The following is a 21,709-nucleotide window of genomic DNA, read 5'->3' as shown; positions in this document are numbered from 1 at the left end:
TTTCTATTTTGCCTCACCGGGAGGCAAATGGCCAAATTTCATGGAGATGTACTTCGGCAAAAATACCTCGTCTTGGCAATAATATTCACCAAGAAAAATTCACGCGTTTTCACGCGTGAAAAACATATGCGAGATTGATTTTTAAGTAGTATATTAATTAGAAGAGCCATAAATGGCCCTCTCATTTCATAAAAATTAATATTTCTTTGAAAAATTAGAAAATTAAAAAAAATTGAAATTATACCCACATCATTATGCTTATTTAATACAGCATTGCATTATGTTTCTTATGCTAGAAACATTATTAAAATGGCATAAAAAGCTTTAGTTTTCAATAAATAAAATTTTATAAAATATCCATGCCACGTGTAGCTAAAAGTACCCTCAAAAAGACAACCATTCGTCGAATACATGAAAAAGCGTTGCATTTCAGTACAATTTTCTTCAACACATGAGAGAATTTTTTATGTTGCTAACGCATTTGCTCCACAAAAATCCGTATGAACAGCTATTGTAATCAGTCAAAAATTAAATAAGTGATATATCTTTTGTAATATGTATATATTTTTTATGCAAAAGGAATAGTAGAGGATATAGTAAGACAAAAAAGGCATTCCAAGATTTAGGAAAATCAATACATTGCAAAATGGTCTGAGAAGAAGAGAATATTTTAAGTCTTTTCTTAAACTTAGAGTGCCTTGAGTTAATTTTATCCCAAAATTTTCATTTTATTGCTGTTTTTATTTTTGAAGATTTTTTTTCTCACAATAATGTTCCTGGTTGCCTCACAATTAGTTACATTTTTTTAATACGTAAGTTCTCTGCCTACTCTGCAAATCTGAAGATAATAATACTGCATAAGATATTTTATTTCTGTCCCGAATATTTTTTTTTGTCAAGCTAGATTCTAGAAATATGTAAATTGGTTACTGCAAATTATCAGAAATCCAACAATAATACAATTTATCCAACACGAATAATAAAAAAAAAATAGAAAAATTATTTAAGTGTGTGTAATATTGGCAAAAATACATTCATACTTCTATAATTTTGTTGAAACAGTTTACATTTCACATCTTCAAGTCTATAATGCTTTCTCGATTTCTTATTAATATTTTCAACAGAATAAATATTTAAAAATGAAGAATCAATTGGGTTTGTAAAAAAACTGTTTGCCTTGTCTACGAGTTTGTCTCCAACTATTTTTAATTCATCGTTAAAATAATTTACATTTATCATTTCTACTATTTCATTTTCAGCTGACAAAAACCATTTGTTTTTATGGTCATTTTTTAGAGTAAAGCCTTTTTCTAATTCAAAAGTAACGCCTAATCCCTCACGTGTTAATATTGGATAATTTTTTGTTTCCTCCTTTTTTTTATTTTTGTATGTACTTATTTCACAAAATCTTTTAGCTACCTGAGCTAGAGGTCTGTTGCCAGATCTAACCAATTTTTTAAATATTCCTAAGTAACTTTCAAACGGATAAGTACTTATATTTTCCAGTTCTCCAAAAAGACGTACGTCGTCTATTACGTGAATTAAATTATGCACATTGCTCACGACTGAAGATGGTCCGTAAAAATAAGAATAGGATTTTACATATTCTTCAATTAATTCATGTGCAATATCTCTGTATTTTTGATAATATCTAGCTGAATATATGGAATAGGCACAAAATAGCAAACTGAAATGGTAGTAAACATTTGGCTTAAGAAAATCTTTTAGAATAACAATTCCCAGGTACAAAAGAAATGTACGATATTCTGTTCCTTTCCATATTGAAAGATATCTTAAAGTCCTAATTTGTCGATGAAGTTCAATAGGTCTACTCTCATTCGCAAATTTTAAGAGCTGACATATTTCAGTAATTTGTGCATTTGACCATTTTGTCCTATAATTAAATTTTCCGGTGGTCCATCCTTCTAGTTGACGCTTCATAATACCCAGATCAAAGAGGTGAAGATTATCAGAAACTGGAAAATGTTCCACCATGTCTATAGGTAAATTTTCCAATGGTGATGTGGTTTTATGGTGCTCTGGTTCTCTTCTTGAACGAAAACTAGAATCGTCTCGTTTGACTGCATCTATTCGTGTGAATACCATGCAATCAAAAAATGATCCACTAACCGTACATTTACTACATCCGGAATAGTGATTAAAGTACACTATTCCCTTAACAAATGATCGTGCAGGAGAATCACACACGAAACTATGAATTGTAACATTCAATTTGTGTGTATTAATGATGATTCCATTCGTCACAAGATTGTTCATTTCACCCACAAAGTAATTAAGGTAATGGTGTACGCTTTCTGGTTTACTTTCACCACAGTATATTGCGGCTAACCCCCAAAAGAATCATAACTTCTACATAGGGATATCGTCTACTTTTTTATTGCGCTTGTGAGGCAAGGTGCGATAACCCTTGTGCAGTTGTACAAAAGCATTTTTACTTTTCTTATGCTAAAAATAAACTTTTCATGTTATGAAGAGATTACTAAACATTTTGCAATGATTAAAAAAAATCTGTTTTTTTAAACCTTTCAGTTTGTTTTGTAAAATTCATTTAAAAATTTTAACTTTTATAACAAAAAAATATTCCTTTGGTACAAACAATCCCAAAAGTTCCTCACTTTGTACTGTACAGAAACACATTGCAAAATAATCTAAGCCACATGTCAAAAAAATTATTTTTTTCACCGAAATGGTTATTAAATAAATTTTTAAGCCCATGTAGATAACTAAATATGTTACAAAGCGCTATATATAATACTTTGGCGTTTATTTAAAAATATATATATGGTATATTTTATGTCAAAACACGAATTTTTATAAAGAACTTTGTTTGTTTACATTCACATTTTTTTCCGGAGGTCATTCCCGGATGTATCCTCAAAATAGGTTATGTTAAAAATTTTATTTTTCAATTATAAATTTTTTTAAGTTTTATTTTAAAAAAAATCCATAACATAGCTTAAATTTTCTAGAAAAAAAATCCTACACAAGAAGGTATAAAAAGTGTTTTTACACCACATTAAATTAATTTATAAATCATTTTTTTAATAATGAAATGGTATAAAAAAAAATGAACCCAAAACAGAGGCGCGCCACGCGTCTCTTTTGGAACCAAAAGTGAGCCGAAGACTCTGAAATTTTTTGGTACCAAAAGTCACGCGTAGCCACGACTCTGTGTTGGCACCAAAACTGATGCGTAAGCTCCGATTTTTGTTGGAACCAAAATTCACGCGTAGCCACGACTCTGTGTTGGTACCAAAATTGAGGCATAGCTACGACTCTGTGTTGGTACCAAAATTTAGGCGTAGCCACGACTTTGTGTTGGCACCAAAATTAAGGCGTAAACTCCGATTTTTGTTGGAACCAAAATTCAGGCGTAGCTACGACTCTGTGTTGGCACCAAAATTGAGGCGTGGAGCAGACTGATCACGACTGATTTTGTTAATTTTAGCTAATTTACAATTATTTTGCTCTGAATACATCTGTTCCATCATATATTAACTAAAACTAATCAAAAAAAATTGCCAAATATTTTTAATTCTTCAAAATATTAGAAATTGTACTTCAGTCGTGGCACACTCCGTGAGTTGACACCATATGGATAGCTGTATGGTTATCCAAAATGGCTAGAGTCGCCGGCGTGCTCCTTGGGTCTGCACTGAATCACTTGGTTTAACATCAAAGACCCTTCGTCGTGATGAGGTTTCTGGAGGAATTTCCACCTGTTTGAATTTCGCTTCTGACGCACGGTTATTCCACGTAACAACACAGCCTAATCACTATACCTTCCTGGCCACTTTGGTAGTCATTCTCCTGACAAGCTATAAGAAAAGTCCCTCCGCACAACGCCGTTCATCTGCCGTTCAGTTGACCTAATTTCATATCTTTTTTAACCATTTTTCGTCGATTTATTTTCACGATTTTCACAAATTTATTTTTATTTTTACACAATTAATTATATTCACACTAAAAGGATAAAAAATACAAAAATTACTTTTAATTCGCTACTTGATTTTCTTGAAAAAATTCACCACCATGGCTCGAGGTGAATTTGAACATTCGTGGTGTCTCCTCTTGCACGAAAATGCTAGAGAGAGATAGCTTAATACAATTTTATGCGTGAAAGACAGAATAAGCCAAAACGACGTAAATCAATTCCGGTACAAAATACGTTAATCAATTCGCCGTAATCCAAGTTTGACGTTATTCAAAACGTCGCTATGTAATACCTGACTGTACATTAAAAGCCCGCATATGTGTCAAATTGCATGCAATTAGCATTTTACAAGTGAAGTACCAGAATCGATTAGCTATGTTATTGTTTATGCAGAATTACCTACCAGTTTTTTTGCTGATTGTTTTAAATTATACTTTCTTATTCATAACATCATTTTTCCATTTGCTGCTCCATACATATATGAAATTAAATGAAACTGTCAACTCCATAGAGTATATACGTAAGAGTAGTCATAAAATTGTTACAAAAAGTTAGTTGCTTGCAAGTAAATATCTTCCTTTCTTGAACAATGTGATTTTCTTCAACATGATTATTGCATTATATTCTGTGTTCTATGCTAATTTCCAACAAACCGACAATAATCGAAAAAATCATCCGTTATTGTCTTTCATTGCGGTTCGTTCACAAGAAAATATATATGAAACTATGAGACAAATGTTTCATTGATTAGAAGAAATGGCAGAAATAGTTTGGCGTCATTTGGGATGCAAATAGTTGGCGTTTTCGCTGCTCAAAAAAAATTAATAAAAAATGCCACACAAATCATCGATGTATGGGAACCCACGCTGCGCAAAAGTTCAAATTTCTGCTAAATATTCACATCGTCGATGACCGACTAACCAATTGATGGGAAAAGAGAATGTATAGGAGGGATTGTTCGGAAGATACGAGACCAAGAAAATCCCATTTGGCTTCTCAATAATCCACAATAGCAGCTTCTTGTGAATACCCGAAAGACATAAGAGAAATTTATTCAATTGGTAAAATTAATCAAAGCTTCAGAGGTGAAGCGTAGCATTAATAATGAATATTTTATAAATTTCTGATTTTATAATATCTTGAGATAGTCCTGAGATATCATTTCTATAACAGTTATAAACCTAATGAGGAATGATATATTAAACATATTTATGTAAAATTGAATCGAGCAGAATTAGATATATTATTGTTATATGAATATGAAAAGAGTAGGTTTGCGAATTGTGAACATGACAGAAATATACATATGTACGTATATATTCTGTATTATGATGTATGGGGCATGGATGTGGAGGAGAATTTATTATGATGTCTCAAGAAGAGGTGTGGGTAACTGTTAAAAAAAATGTCCATTCTTTTGTGGACTACGCATTGTCTGACCGAAATGTGATGGTTCGCATATAAAGTGGAAAAACTAGGGAAGTTTCTTTGTGGGCCAAAATATGTGTGGGAAATGTAACATGCTGGTGTCTTCTTATATACGCAAAAATTACACTTAATGTAGTATTTATTCCAAGAGGAAGACAATTAAATTAACAATGCGAAATGGTTGAATTTGGCGGATAAAAGACACAAAAACACTACATTTCCACTCATCCATGTCAAGTCCTAATAATTACGGAGAGAAAATATATGATTTTTGCGTTATTTATATACTTACATACATACATATATACAGAAAAAATAATTGGCAGCTAAAATCCTCATCAATTTATTAAACCCACCGACGCCAAGAATAATGATGATTGGCAATCAATACAGGAAGCGAAGTGGAAATGTGCAGACGAACAATCAATTCGGACGTCTTGGAATCTTATAGAAACTTGAAGGGATTACTAAATGCACTTACTGTTCTCATGAGATAAAGTCAAATCATTGATTGATTCCCTCAAATTTTTTTGCTTTTCTCTATTGCCGTGACTTTCTACTCTCGCATAAAACATATTTTATAAAAAAAAATTTATTGCAATTTTTTTTTAATTCAAAGCAATTTTAATTCTAATTTGATGTTCTCTAATACTATGTCAAGTATTGTCAGGATCGGCCCAGCCCGCCCAGCCGCTTTGGAGAATTTTACTGTCAGTAAAATTACGACCTTCTTGATTGAGATAAGAACGTATTTTGTGATTTTATTCTAATCTCAATGTTAGGTGTACATTTTCTTTACTGAATTTTCATCATCTCCCTTCACCATAAAATCCTTTGGGGTATCATATCAATGTCTTGTCTAAAGTGAAAAAGAAAGCTTGAAAAAATATGGACATTCCATGTTACCTTACAAGTCCTACCTACCCCTTGTATAAAAATGCTTACTGTAGCGATACGTTGGGGTTAGGGGTTAGGAAGTTACAAATCTCATAGAATTGCATATTGACTCACCCCTTTATTTACCATTTCATAAATTCGCAAATTCCGTATTTCATGGTGGGTGGAAAGAAGAAAATGCGTCAGTTAGTGTCACAAAGTGATTTCATATGTATCATCATCGTAGCAAAAAAATTGTGTGACAAGAAATAAATTTGACAGCGGAAATATAAAAGGTATGCCTCCATCCTGACATGTAAGTTTCTCTCCTTTTTGACTTATTCACTAAATAATAATAGGTACCTACCTTCATAAAAAATATTATACAGTTTTACCAAGGAAAATAATGCAATTTCAATTGAGTACGTGAGTTATTATTTTATTATTTACTTATATTAAATTTAAGTTACAATTTGTGCTTGATGTTACTCATTTAATTCACGCACATACTGTAGAGAAATATTTTTAGCTGTGATTCTTTCGAAGAAAATTTTCTTTATCGTAGTAAAACCATAAACTAAACTTACTCAATGTTTCTTAGAAAATTGATTTGATGACATTAAATCGCTTTTTGTGTAAGTTATCTTTTTTACATCATATATAAAGATTATATTTATAAGATATTGATGATCATTTTTTGTCGTTTTGAAGAAAATGAAAGCTTTCCACATTTATTTTAAGGAAAACTGAAAGAAAGTCGGTCTGAGTGTCCGATTTATTGTAAAAAAAAACTTCTGGATAGGGAACAAAAAATGTAGACACGTTTTTTCACACAGCACAAATTTATTATGGAACTGTATCAAGGAACACAAAAAGGAATACCTACCAGTGACTTTTTCGATTCTTTTTATGACTCACAGCTATATGATTGAAGGTAGGCATGCTGAATAAAAAATACACATATAATCGATTGACAATCACGATTTATGGTTTTTGTCTCTGAGAGGCACTAAAACAATACCTACATATTATATATAATATTCTTTGTGATATTAGGCTGGAATGACCACGTTTTTTATAGTACATAATATAGGGGAACGTGGCCCAATTCGGACCCCCTAAATTCTGTTTCAGAAGGATTGGAAAAAGTCCTATAAAAAGGAATTAAATCTTCCCAAGTGTGGTACCATTGGAAAGGTTATTTAATAGGCTAACTTTGTTCCATAGATGCAAACATTCTAACTCTTACCTGTTCTGAGAAATAATGTAATTAAAAAAAGTTGCTAAAATTGCACTTTTTCACCACGGTGTTCTAATTGCGACCCCCCGAGTGTTCCAATTGCGACCCCCTGTTTTTGCCGTAATTTGTTGGTTTTTCACTAGTAGATCACTTTTATCACTACTATAAATAGGAAAAAAACACCATGAATTACCCGGAAAAGCCGGAAAATCAAGAATTTATTTTCATTTTTCCCCACATTTGTTTTGACATTTCGCCCTTGAGGTGACTACACACACTTTCACACACACAGACAATTGCGCACTCACTGACGTAATTCCCAGATAATCCACGAAAATTCTTCTGAGGAATGCGTAAATTACACTAACTGCACTCCCCTTTGGCTGTAGGAACATTTTCACTGCGAAAAAACTTTCAAGAAACGTGAAAAAATATTGATTTTCCCGAAATCAAAACACAGCGCGGTCTGTGTGAGAGAGACACTTCCACACCACTACACGCATGCGCGACTGCTTTACCGTGGTGAATGGTGGAAATAGACGGTCCAAATTGGAACATTTTGGGGGTCGCAATTAGACCATTCTGCATGTATTACATTTTCACTTAATTACTTAAAATACCTAAAATCTTTCAAAAAATTGTAAATCAAGTAATAAACTAGACCCTCTAAGCTACTGAAACGCGGCATAATATGAGACATAATAGTGGGAAAAAAACTCATATCAACTTAGTTTCTAAAATCAGAAAATGTTGGCCAAGTGCTGAAAATGAATTTTGATTTTTAATTCGTCCTGTTGTGTACCAAATTAATTTATTTTAGGTGCTAACATTACCTTACTATAATATCTTCATAATGTAGTGAAACTAATTTTATAATATTTCGTCATTTACGAGAAAAAGGGGCGGTCGCAATTGGGCGGCGGTCCGAATTGGGCCACGTTCCCCTATACAATAGATACATATATGTACGTTCACACATTTATTGATCTTGGAGTGATAAATAGGACAAAATATTAAATTTCTTAAATTGTCGAATTTTTAGCTGTGATCTCATAAATTTTATGAAAGAGGAGCATTGGAGATATTATACATGATCATAACTTTATTACCTATATCTTATGCAGTATGGTAGTCAGAGGCGTCACAGACAGCAGGTGAATCACGTTTCCGACAATTCTTTATAACATATTTTCTAGGAAAAAAGGACACCCATACCCAACCTAAAAAAAAAACAATATTTTTATTTACACCTATATTAGAGAAAAAACTGTATAAAAAACATATTATAGTACCATTGCAATTTATTTATCTTGTCTAACCTTGTGGGATACATACTCTAATATTTTTACACTATAAAAGCTGAACACTTTTATTATGGACTTTTGGTTTTCTTTTTAAAAGAAAGTTAAATTGATGTTATATAAAAATTCTATTCTAGTTCACATCTTTGATAAATATTATTGATATGTAGTGAAAAAAAAAGAATACTAAAAGCATTATGCAAATAAAAACCCTTTTGTTTTTGAAAAGAAAAAAAAATGCTAAAGAAAAGACGAAGGGAACCACTTTTGGGTGAAGACTACGGTTAAAGAGTAGCATATGGAAGGTAAGCATCTATTGCCTTGGCTGCACATGCACATACAAAATCTCATGCATTAGCATATTTGATCGATTATCGAGGAAAAATTGAACAATGCTTAAGAAGGAGTACTATATATGTAGAGGAGAGACGGCAGCAAGTGGCATTTTTCGCGCTTCTGCCAACAGTTGCATCTCTGGCATATTCAATGTGCGTCTTGGGACATAGTGTGCGCGGTCTGTTCGCGACAGTCTCGATGATTTCTGGCGGAGATAATCACATCAGGGACAGTCGGAATATATGAATGGTTGATTCAATATTTCTCTTGATGCTTGCGCATGAAGTGCCAGGGACCACCATCAATGTTTACCTTCCGTACTCTTCTATCGTCATACGTACTCTTCGCTCCACCTGAGAACAATGTAAAATTATTTATGCATTCAGCAACAGTATTTTTTCTCTCTATTGATCACATAAATATATATTTTATGATGCAATGGGGTTGTGAGGAAATGGATACATATCATAAGAATGCATTTCTGATATATTTGCGACGTGAAAAATAATCCATTTAGCATTGACTCATTATGAGATTATTTTCCTGTGTTCTGTAACTCAAAAGGTATCTCATAATCCGCATGAGACCATTGAACACCTTGTATCAAGTTCCTTGTATTTTCCACCCCTACCAATCCTATCCTATATTTTAGCTGTTTTTCATTGTGCAGTAATTAACCTCTCTGAGGATTATATTTCAGGTAAGATGATTAAAATTTTCCAATACATTTGTTTTTCATTTTACCCTACTACATATCCTACGCTTGTATATAAAAACCGTGAATATCAAATGAATTTTATGTTTCTGAAAGGGTTTAACTGTCTTTGTGGTCCAAATATTCTTTTTAGCTTCATGCATATTTTTATGTTTTAACATCTTATTCTTTTTAAAAGAAAATTAAAAAATAACTTCATTATCTTAATAAAGAGCATTTCAGAAAATTTAAGCTTTTTATTTAAAACAATTTTACTTGTCTCATGCAAAATTTTCTCTGACAGAGATACATATGTCCTTTTCGAACTGTACGAATGTAGTTAGGTATATAATATGCATTAAATTCAATGCTACGTCTTATGATAGAATCTTGTCAATCATATATTGAATTGCGGCACTAAAAAGCATTGCATTCGACACTTTTGTTGTTCTCGTCAAAGTCATCTTACTCAGAATATATGGCAGAGATTCCATGATGGGGTCTCTTTTGTGGATTGAGCATAAAGACAATATACCGAAGAATTGATATCAGCACCGCGAAATCTCTTTTTAGGTTTAATCGAGGAGAGGGAAATGGTTTGCAAGCAATGTATTGAGATACTGTAGACTCTTCGTCTCCAGAGAAGTGTCTGGTCTGGTGATTCTCTTTGGGATACCATTCACACAAAGGATTGAGAAAAAGAGGACTTTAAGAGAGAAAAATGTATAAATTTTGAAAATATAGAGCCACAAATCAAAGTGTCACTTATGGACGACAATCTCTTGGCTCTACCGATTGCCGAAATATTTCTCTCACCATACTAACCCAAAATATGTTCCATTGACTTTTTCTCCTGTTGTCATTATATGTATGTATAAATATAAGAATAGTTTCTCTTTGGGCACCCTTTGTATCACAATATTTATCACACATCCTATTGTCAGTGTTTTTCCAAGCTTTGTATGTATAGGTAGGTATTAAAGTGCCGAAAAAAATTCTATAAAACACATATAATTACTGCATATGTTTTAGTATTTTTTTATGCACCACCCACATTTATAATATTTATTATACTTTTAATATAAATTTAATAATATACAAATTTTCTGTAATGAAATTCACTACCATATGTAGTTCGGACTAAGAAAAATCAATATGATGGCTTTACTAACCTACTCCAATTCATGGCGGGTAACAATAGGTCATTGTTAATATAGTGAGAATACTATCTGCGCAATTCTCTTTATATACCTTGGGTACCTAAGAAAGAATTTATAAATTAAAATTATCATAACCACTTCCAGCACTAAAAAATAATTTTAAAAAAATAAAAGAACTTCTGTTCTGTTTCTTGTAAACTAAAAGGAACTGAAAGGTGAGACAAGGGAAAAAAAAACATATAACTTCTAAACGGTGCCGTTAAATTTTTAAAGGAGCTATAGATCACAATATATTGTCGAAGAGCAACCGAAAAGAGTTTTAGGAAAAAAGCGACAAAGATGAAAGATATATAATTGATGAGTGCCCTGAAACAAAGATGACACATGTCAAAATGTTTTTGAGTTACAGCACAGGCTACAGTTTGTAAAAATTGAAAAATGCAAAATATTTTCGACTCCCAATTGTTCACAAGATGCGCAAGATCCGCGACTACGTTTTGTTAACAATTCCCATCTAATTTATGGGTCCTCTTTGTGTTGGACTCACAATCAAGTACATGTATGTATGTATATGTATATACATATAGCCCAAATATTTATTTCTATAAATTTATGACAGTTGGGCTACGATATACGGCAAAAAAGAAACGTGTTGTGATTGCAATGATCATTTCGATGAAATATCAGATGTCAACGATTTCGCTGAATTCTTGGTAAGGACGGTTCATTCTTCAAAAGGAATTCCCAATAAAGCCACAAAGTCTCTCGAATTGAGATTTCATCTCTCTTTGTTTGCTCTGCTCTTCGGCGTTCACAGGAGCATTCTTGAAAAGGGAATAATGTGCGATTATTGATGATCGATGGCTCCATTTATTATTCCGCGTATGATCAAAACCAATTCATTGCTTACACACTATTTGAGGGCTTTTTTTATTTGAATTTTTAGTTAATTGGCAGGTATAATTTTTAAGTAATTCTCTTCTTTAAATAAAATAGGAAAAATTGGTGATTGATTTTTTTTTTATCCTTTTACAGCTGTAAGAGAAAATTTTTTTCACAGTATTTTTTATGGTTTTAAAATCACCTTGTTGAATTGCTGTTTACATTTAGTATAGGAGGGTTATTTTTATTTTTTCAATTTTATTACTTTGAATCTGATTGGAAAGTTAGAATTATCTACTTGTTTTCAAAATTGTTTTTTTTAATGTATGATATTGTAGGAATTTTTAAAGGGTCACCAATATTCAATATAAGTTTCACCATGAGTTTCATGATAAATTGAATAAGAGCTCCAATACTTCTTGTTCTCATAAATTGTATAGAGATATGTAGGTTTGTTTCGTTTAACGATAAATTAAAAGGTTGGAAATGTATTTGCTAATGTGTAAGATGTTGTATACTAATGTACATTGTATATAAGTTTGATATGTACGTATTTGTTTTTATATTGTATGTGCAATTATGACGCCTCATGTGGGTGGGTTTGAGCTTCAAATACTCAGTCGGTAGGTAGTTTCAATGTTTCTTTGCGATATCTGATGGCACTGTTGAATTAATATTTCCCTTCTTTATGTCTCTGTTGCTCTCGATCGCGTATTTTCCATTTATTACCTTTTTGGCTTGGGGGCGAGTTCAGCAGGCCCCACACAATACTGTCAAGATGCTACACTGTTGGGGGAGAAAAGGACAGGAAATCCGCCGTGATCGCGAATAGCATCACACATGTGATCATTAAAGGATTCTTCTGTGGTGCGATTGTTTATTTATTGTGTGCATACTTAATGCTGGAAATATGTTACTTGGCTTGAATTTCATGTTCGACTGCGCGACTCCATTACCATATATCTCCCCAGCAGCGCCAACAAAAGTACCACAAGATCTCTTCAGTGGCTCACTTTCAACTTGCACTTGCATCGGCGATCATCAGTTACGTTTAACAACATTGTGGCGACAATGACGACTCCATGAACTTGCACCCTTTACCTCCCGCACACTGTACCCTTGACCTATCTTCCTTTGTAAATTATATTATTAAGATAATTCATTAGTGAAATAACTACATATAACTTTGGTTAAGTAATAATAAAAAATATATAATTTATTAGTAATTTCAATTAACAGTTTTATCACGTAAAAAAGATCTTTGAATTACATAATCCTTACGGTATTTTCTTACTTTTCTAAAATCTTACAACTGTTTAATTATCAAAAAAAAACAGATGAAACATTATAAATCTCATTGTCAGTTCTATCGGTGCTACCATTACTCGTTTCACGTATTTTGATAAGTCAGTTATTGAGGTAATTGAGAACAACAGCCTATATACATAGGTACAACCATTCAATTTTTTTCATATAAAATTGTTATTTTAAGTATTATATTATCTTAATAATATATATTGTATATATTTGAAAATAATTGTTTAAAAATGATACTAAGTTCGTGATGGTAGTTTGTGGCAGAAGCTTCCAATTGGTAAAAATCGAATGTTTTTGTGCTTTTATTGCGCCTGTGAAAGGGCAAATGGCATTGTCAGACACTTTTACAGATGCTCTTGGGTGGTAGCAATAAGAGAAAATTGTGTATTGCCCACAGCTGATCCTTGGAGCGCATCACGTACACCATGTGCAGAGAAAAAGGAAGAAATTTCTTCCACCCCTCACCCCCTTCTATATATTTTGTCGATTTACCACCCATTTCCATTTGCTTTTATGGCCTGCAGAGAAAATTCTAATATGTACGTACATATATAGAATCACTTGACTTTGTCCTGCTGGTATCTGTGAAAGTTCACCCAATGACAGTTGAAGAGATTTCCTCAACCCTTTATCACTTTCACACGGCCTGCAGCAGGGTGGATGTCCATTGGAGGCCCTGATCGGGGCCAACATAACAGAAAGAAGTAGAAAAACACTTGATTGACTTCCCAGTTTAATAATAAATTTAATTGATGGATTGATGTGTTATTGTCATGTTTGTGTCATGTCCACGACTATGTATAAAAAACATTAAAATTAATTAACTCTCATGTTGTTGCTACTATTTATATGAAAAGGCACATACACATCATCATCCTCATCATCAACGAACTCCCAGAGTCTGTATTACTTTGTAATTTTTATTATGTACAGTATGTTATACACAGTCATACAGTACACTATGTACATTATTGTGTGCACAACAAAATGTCATCCATACAATAAAAGTAGTGCTCTTCTTCAGGGAATTTCATTGAGTTTCCTTATCAGCACTTTCATGTACATATGTACTTATGTATTTTCCTCGAAAAGCCAATTTGCATTTTGAGCTCTTAAAATATAGGTTTGTGTTACTCATTATCACTAAACAAATGACCGTCAAATATGTTTTTTTAATAACGTAACAGAGGAATATTAAAATCACTTAAGCAATAGAGAGAACCTGTTTCATATAGTGATAAAGCCACCAACAAAGTCACTGATATTTGCGAATTAATTGGATTGAGTCTCAAGGACGAAGAAACTCAACAGTATGTTTATGGCAGTGCTGGTCACACAATCACATACAAAGGGGTTGAAATCATAGCCGAGAGCTCTTCTCTGACAGCATGGATTCCTAGATAATTTTTGCTCTATAATCAAATGTTATTCATTATGAAGGGGTATAATATGAATTTTGACGCAAATTATCACCTTTGGTGCATTGAAGTGCACTCAACCATCAACATCGCAACATCTTTGCATATGGAGATGGAAGTTTCAAAAACGTAGCACAGCATCAAATTAATTATGATTTTCTGTATAGTCTATAATCCAGCCAAGTCTTCACATCGCAGAATAACAATTTGATACAAAACAGCGGAATGGTTTAATCATGAAATTCGATTTCCAGATATCACCGTGAACGCATTTTTGGGAAAAAGAGTGTGCTAATAATAGTGTCGCAAATATTTGCGATTAAAGTGCTCTATCCATTATCTTGGCAGTCTCCATAATATAAAAAATTCTTCGAGAAAGATATAAAAGTCTCATAATTTTAGTTTATTGCGGGACATACTGTATTTTTTTGAAGAAAGATAGCTAAAATGAAAAGACGAACAGCAATTTGTAGAATGATGGAAATGTATTAATTTTGTGTTCATCTGAAAGCAAAATAGGAATGGTATCTTCATCTCTTCTTCTTTAAGGAATTACTTTTGTGGTCAATGACAGATATTCTTGGGAGTCGTGCTTTATTTAAAATCAGCTTGCTGTTATGGCTGAGGCGAAATCCAGTTAAAAAAATCCATGTGAATATGTTCGTAATTCATATGTACAGAACATTAGGAGTTTGAATACCGATAAACAAATTATCACGCTTTCCGATAAAGTACCTACCAAAATCTAATTAAAATAAAATATAAACAGAAGAAAGGAATGAAAGATTTGAGATCAAACCTGTTTCTGTTCTTTCTCTTCACATACAGATTTTATTCTGTTTGGTATATTAAGAGTTCAGTGGTATTTTTAATGTTTCACCGGTGTGGTGATTCCTCTTTGCCTTTGCTTTCTTGTATCTTCTCATCCCAAGCAGTATTTTGCCACGAGAAAAATCAACGGATGAATCTCTCCTGCTGCGAAAGACGCTACCGTTCAGGGTATTTTGATGGCTTTGTGCACAATGGGAAGCGTTAATTTGAACCACTGAACTGGCATTTTTTTTATTCTTTCAATTAATTGTGATTTGATTAATGTAATGTTCTTCAATGAATTTCAATTTTCTACCACGAGCTTGTTTATTTTTATTGCTCTGACTCGAAGACATTTAAGAGTTACTGTATGTAATTCTTTAAATTATTTCGAAGACATTCGAAAGTTTTATTTTTTTTGTATAAATAAAAAAAATGAAAGCATTTTATCTTAAATGTGTCAAACCGTTCGTAAATTCATACAAAATTCATATGTACTTCATTGTGTGTATATTGTACAAAGTACATACATACATATAATGTTAAGTTAACCCCTTGAAGGGCTCGTGTACTAAGCTAAAAGTTCAATGTGGTACGAATTGGAGACATTAACTTCATTTGCATGCAAATTTGTGTCCCTAAGTAAACTCAATGTGGTGCAGTTTGCTGGAGATTATGAAAATGACACCGTGCGCACGAACAATTTTATTTGCCGCCATCTAAACCCATCCGGCTGCGTGTCAGATGAGCCCTCGCAATTTCCGCATATTAGACATCGAAATATATACATAATCAACTGTGGATAAAATTGCTTCTGGGAGAAGACGGAACCCTTTTATTATTTGTAATATTTGACTAAAGTAAATTTTCGGCAACTATACCTATACAATAATATATGTATTTCAATCCTTGGTGAAAAGGGGTAAGAAATTTCACGGTGTTGGCGCTCAATTTTCCAACATCATAATTTGCATGTCTCACCCGAGGGGGGATGATTAATAATCCGCTGATCGTAAATTTCTCACTTGCCCAAATTTGCATATCATAACACCGCATCCAATTGATTTTGATACGTAGTGTTAGTTAATTGAATTATTTTATTATTATTGGTTGCAGTTGTTTGAAAATCCCCTACGAATTGTTTGGATAGTATTATTTTCAATTTCAGTTATATTTGATTTATTTTTAAATGGGCATGGTTTCTAAAATATGTATGAAATGATATTACGTGTTCATAATAAGCAAATTCTTATTTTAATATTGATTTGAATCCTAATTATTTTCGTCCCTTATTCCCCACTTTATGCAATTCCATTGAAATGGTTTAATAATAGGGAAAATCAATGTTAATTTCAAAACGGAAGGGAGGAATTATGAAAAAAGTGCATGTCTGTGCCCACCGGAAGCAATTAGTTGGTATACCACAATCGTGGCATACCAAGTATTGTAATCATCGGAAAAACCGACCACCTCAGATCGGGCTCAAACTTGGTATGAGCACGTTTTAGACATCCCACATTACGAAAATGGTGGTGGAAAATTTTTGATCCGGCCGGCCTGCCGGCCTGCCGGCCGGCCGGCCGGCCGGCCTTCCGGTGGTCCAAACTTTACCTTATAACTTGAGAACGGTAACTGATAGAGACTTCGGGTTTGAAGTTTTCTATACAAATGTGGGTGTAAAATTTCATTTTTTTGCATTTTCAAAATCCAAGATGGCCGCCATCTGCCATTTTGAACTACCATCAACCACTTCCCTTACAGCTAGAGGTCTGAAATTTTAGTATGTTGTAGTGCTCAGTGAGACGTTTTCATCGACAACTCATACTTGAAAATCGGTCAAGCGGTTTAGCAAATATGGCGACCTAAAGCAAAAAGTGTTTTTTCGATATAACTTAAGAACGGCTTAACCGATTTTGACGATCTTGGTATCAAATGAAAGGTTTCAAGAAGCCCTACAACTATCTAGAACATTTCAAATTCCAGAAATGGCCGCAAGAGGCGCTAAAATCAAAAACAAAAATTGCCTAACTTTAAGGGGCTATATCTCCGAACATCTGTTATAGATTTCCTTTAAATTTTGATATGTTGTAGCCTGACTCAATATCTTTCACCAGTCCGAAAATTAAGAAAATCTATGTCGCCGTTTAGAAGATATGACCATTTGAAAAATTCTTGAATTTGAAAAGTTCTATAAGCCATATCTCTTGAACGGTCTCTCCGATTTTGCTCAATTTGGTATCAAATTAAAGGTTTTGCAAAACTCTACAACTTTCTGAAACATCAGAAACCTCTAGAACCATTCCTTGAGGACAAAAAGTGCAAAAAAATGTTTTAGTCAAACAAATATCCGCCATTTTTGTTCTAGATGTGACCTTGAAAATTATTGATATATATGTCAACTTATAGCTTGTTTCAAGACCTTTCCAAAACTAGTTAAGAAATTTCTGTAGGTCTTATAGAACTTCAGATATGAGCATTTTTATCTTTCATATTGATGAATTTCATTAAAAAAATCAACTTTGCCTACTAATTCTGCTCACAAATAAAATTACAACGCATAAACTGACCCATCCGCGTTGTGGTATACCAACTCTAATAACTGGACGCGTTATGATTGACTTTCTCAATTCAGCAGAGTGAAAATGATTGCAAGGGTAAGTGCTTCTGAGTCAATTCAAGCCTATCCCTTCGAGATTATTGTTTATTTTCAATATCATAACGTGATATTTATGACCTTGTCCGTGTCCATCTCAGGAATTATTGAAGACTGCTCGTAGAATAACTGATACAGAAATCCCGATAGATTACCATCTGAATTTACGATGTTCCATCTTTTATGATTTCCTATCTTTCGTATGAAAAGAAACAACTATGAGAGTCATGTAAAGATTGAGTGATGATTATGGTAGTGTATGGAATTCATAACTCCTGAAGGGTTTCTGGGATTTGATTTTCTCACATAATATTTTACTGACGATAAAAAAATAGTAGGTACGTTGGTGTCAATGTAGTATCTTCCATATCTTTTTTTTCGGAAAGGATTCTATAGACAAACAAAACAGTCTGAATCTCATATTTTATTGGCATTAAATAAGTTATCTTATATGATTAGATTTATTAAGTGAATATTTATGAACAATTTTCAGTACCAATTGTGTTCATAAGTAATGTATATTTTGAGCTAAAAATCAAAGATAAAGACTTAAAAGACTTATGTATATAACTCCGTAAGGGGGAAAAATTTTGATCATTAGCAAGAAATACGATCCGATAAAAATGATTCTACCCCTTCTGCCAATGTGTCTAATGGTTTGAAAAATTATGAAAGGGCTATACATTCCCTCCTTCTTAGTATGTATTGATATGCTATATTCCATACAAATCATAAAATGAGTCTATTTAAAATCTTCAGAAATCATTCCAATTCATTTGCATTTTGCTGTATTGAATGTTCTAACATAAAGCTGAATGAATAATAAAAGATATTAAATCTTATAAAGAACAATGTTAGAATGATCCATATACTAAAGTCAATTTTAAAATTTTAAATCTTGAAGCCTTAATTATAATGTAGATATGCAATAAATATTATAGATCTTAAAAACTTGTTTTTAGAATACAGACCAGGTAATATCAAAATATATTAAAATTAATTGTGTAAAAACGATGTAGTTTATAGTGATCAATATTCAACATAACTAGCTAAACTTTCTATTAAAGTACAATTCATATATTACTATTAGAGTAAACAGCCGTAGAAATTATTTTAATACGAATACAATAAATTTGCCCCACCTTTCCTTTAAATTCTTTTGTGTAATTGACTATTCCATTGCTTAATGAAAGAAAATTTATTATGAAAATTTTGTATAGCCATGCGCCGATATTATGGGACTAATTATGAAATGTAATTTATTAAGAATTACTACAATGTGACAGAAAAACTGGTTCAATGGGGCTGAGGGTGTTGATAAAACTATAATGAATAAACATGGAAGAATTCCATATTTTCAGTGATAATTAACGAGCACTCATCACGAATTTATTCAAACGTGTGAAATTGTTGACTTTGTCAGACTCGGTAAATTTTTTTATGATCCTGAATGAAACGTATCATGTTCATTTCCATGGATAAGTTGAAAGAGTGTTTAATTAAATTAATTTTCTCTTTGAGGTAGGCCTACAGATGGGGTGTTGGAGAAGGAATCATCTCCTAAAATTAGATATAGGCGCCTCTCACATTGTTTGTTTGCATTGAAATATGCTGTTTAATGCTCATAATTCATCCTCATAATATTTTTTACTGCGCTTTTTCATGTGTCTTATTTATTTTTCTACGCGTGCTTTTCACGCATTTCCCTCATGCTTTAGGCTATTTATTTGGAATGTTATACATACAACAGAGTCAATGACAAGCGGAAATAAATCATCTAGTTGAATATTTCTTTTATATCAATCATTCTTTTCTTCGGGTATAATTCTTTGGAAGAAAGGATAGACATTACTGAATAGCAAGAAATGAAAAAAAATCACCCCAAAAATTTCTGAGGACAGGAACCATATATGTATACGAACAACGCTAGAATTTGTTAAACATTCTCTCAAGGCTTTTAATTTTAAGATTTGAAAACTCTCTTGAGGGCGTATTGATGTTACAATTATGTTTAATTGTATATTCATTTTATTATTTTTACATGTAGGTATAATATTTTAAACACGGTTTAATAAATTTAAACTAATAGAAGAAGCTATCTAAATATTTTTTGTAAAAGTCTTTTTGCTTTTTTTTAAATAAATAAATAATAATAAATGATTATAGACTTGATTGATTCACTTATTAAAAAATCCCTATACTACATACATAACATACATATATTTTAACCTGTAATTCCAACTATAGTGAAAATTATATCCTATCGAAAACTTCAATTTTCCTTAGCAAGAAGTTTATTATTATTTAATTAAATTTCAACATTATGGTCTTTTTGCACATCTTAAAATTTATCTTTTCCATTTGTGAGATTGTGGGAAATTTTCTTGGCCATCATCTTTAACGAACATCTCAAACTCAATGTTGGACAATTCACTCGATTGTCATTAAGTAAGACGAGTAATTAAGTAAGAAGTGTTTATGATTTTAATTAGAATACACACATGTGGAACACAAGTGGCTATTTGTCTACTCTATGCAAAAATCCCGCAGTGGAATATGATAGGACACCAATTAAAGGTCTGGAAATGATGTTCTTTCATGTTGTCATAAAGATATTTTTGCTTTATTCAATTCATCCAGCTCGTGAGAAATGATAGTTAGAGGACCACCCAAAAAGTTAACTCTTTTTTCTACGTTTTTTTTTGTATCATGAAAATTATTTCTCGTACAGGAACTTTTATTATATAAACATACGAGCGTATATTTCTTCTTTCCACAACACCTCGTCCAGCGATATGGGTTCCGTTGTCGGGAAATGTTGAAACTCTTTACTACAGTTTATTTATGGAGTATGTAAAATTGCAAATTTGCATACTGAATATTCCAACTTCCACCCTTTTGGTCGTCGCTTAATTTAAATGTAAAATGCGACTGTCTATGCTACCGCCATCCCCCTAAAACCCCATGAATGGCTACCTCTCCTGGGGGTGTGTTTCATATTACTCCATTATATTCCACACAACGGAAGACCGTAGATTTTCTGCCTGTCCAAAAAATGCTTTTCTACCGTTTAAAAAAATAGTATAGGAGTAAAGAGTGGTCACGATACATGGATCATTTCCATCACAAACTCGTAAAACTGATGATGCTCTAGCATGACAGATAATATACTCAAAAATTATATCAAACCAATCTGAGCATAATATTAGGTAAGTTATACATTAGATATTTTTCAGCACATATAATATTTATTCTGCAAATTTTACAAAACAAGTGACGAGATATAAATCAACTTCTAAGAATACGAAAAATACAGACATAGAGCTGACTAAACAAAATTTTACGACAAACTATTTGGCATTTTATACCATTTTGCATTTTCGCCCGTATTTGGTGAATAAACGAAAATGTCCTTGAATAACAATAAATTCCCATAATGCATATAAACCGAAATGAAATGAAACAAAATAACACAAAATTTTATATCCCATCACCATTTCTTCTGTCTCCCTTTGCCCTCCTTTCGATGGCGACTTTTTTTTTACTCTGATATATACAATTGTGTTTTCCACATTCTCCTATGCGAATCAGGAGAGTATAGAGAGCGAGAAAAAAATGGTAATTTTTTGCATGTGAAAA

General features: G+C 32.5%; 1 protein-coding gene across 1 annotated transcript in view; it reads right to left on the bottom strand.

The window, feature by feature from the left end:
* The window catches only part of LOC129789442 (uncharacterized), an 885,568-nt gene that overhangs the window by 8,286 nt on the left and 855,573 nt on the right, over positions 1 to 21,709 (bottom strand). The window lies entirely within an intron of this gene.

The sequence above is a fragment of the Lutzomyia longipalpis genome, chromosome 2 (assembly GCF_024334085.1).
Source record: "Lutzomyia longipalpis isolate SR_M1_2022 chromosome 2, ASM2433408v1".
In the NCBI taxonomy this organism is placed as follows: domain Eukaryota; kingdom Metazoa; phylum Arthropoda; class Insecta; order Diptera; family Psychodidae; genus Lutzomyia; species Lutzomyia longipalpis.
Note: the sequence above shows the minus strand (reverse complement) of the source record. Positions and strands in the feature narration are given on the sequence as shown.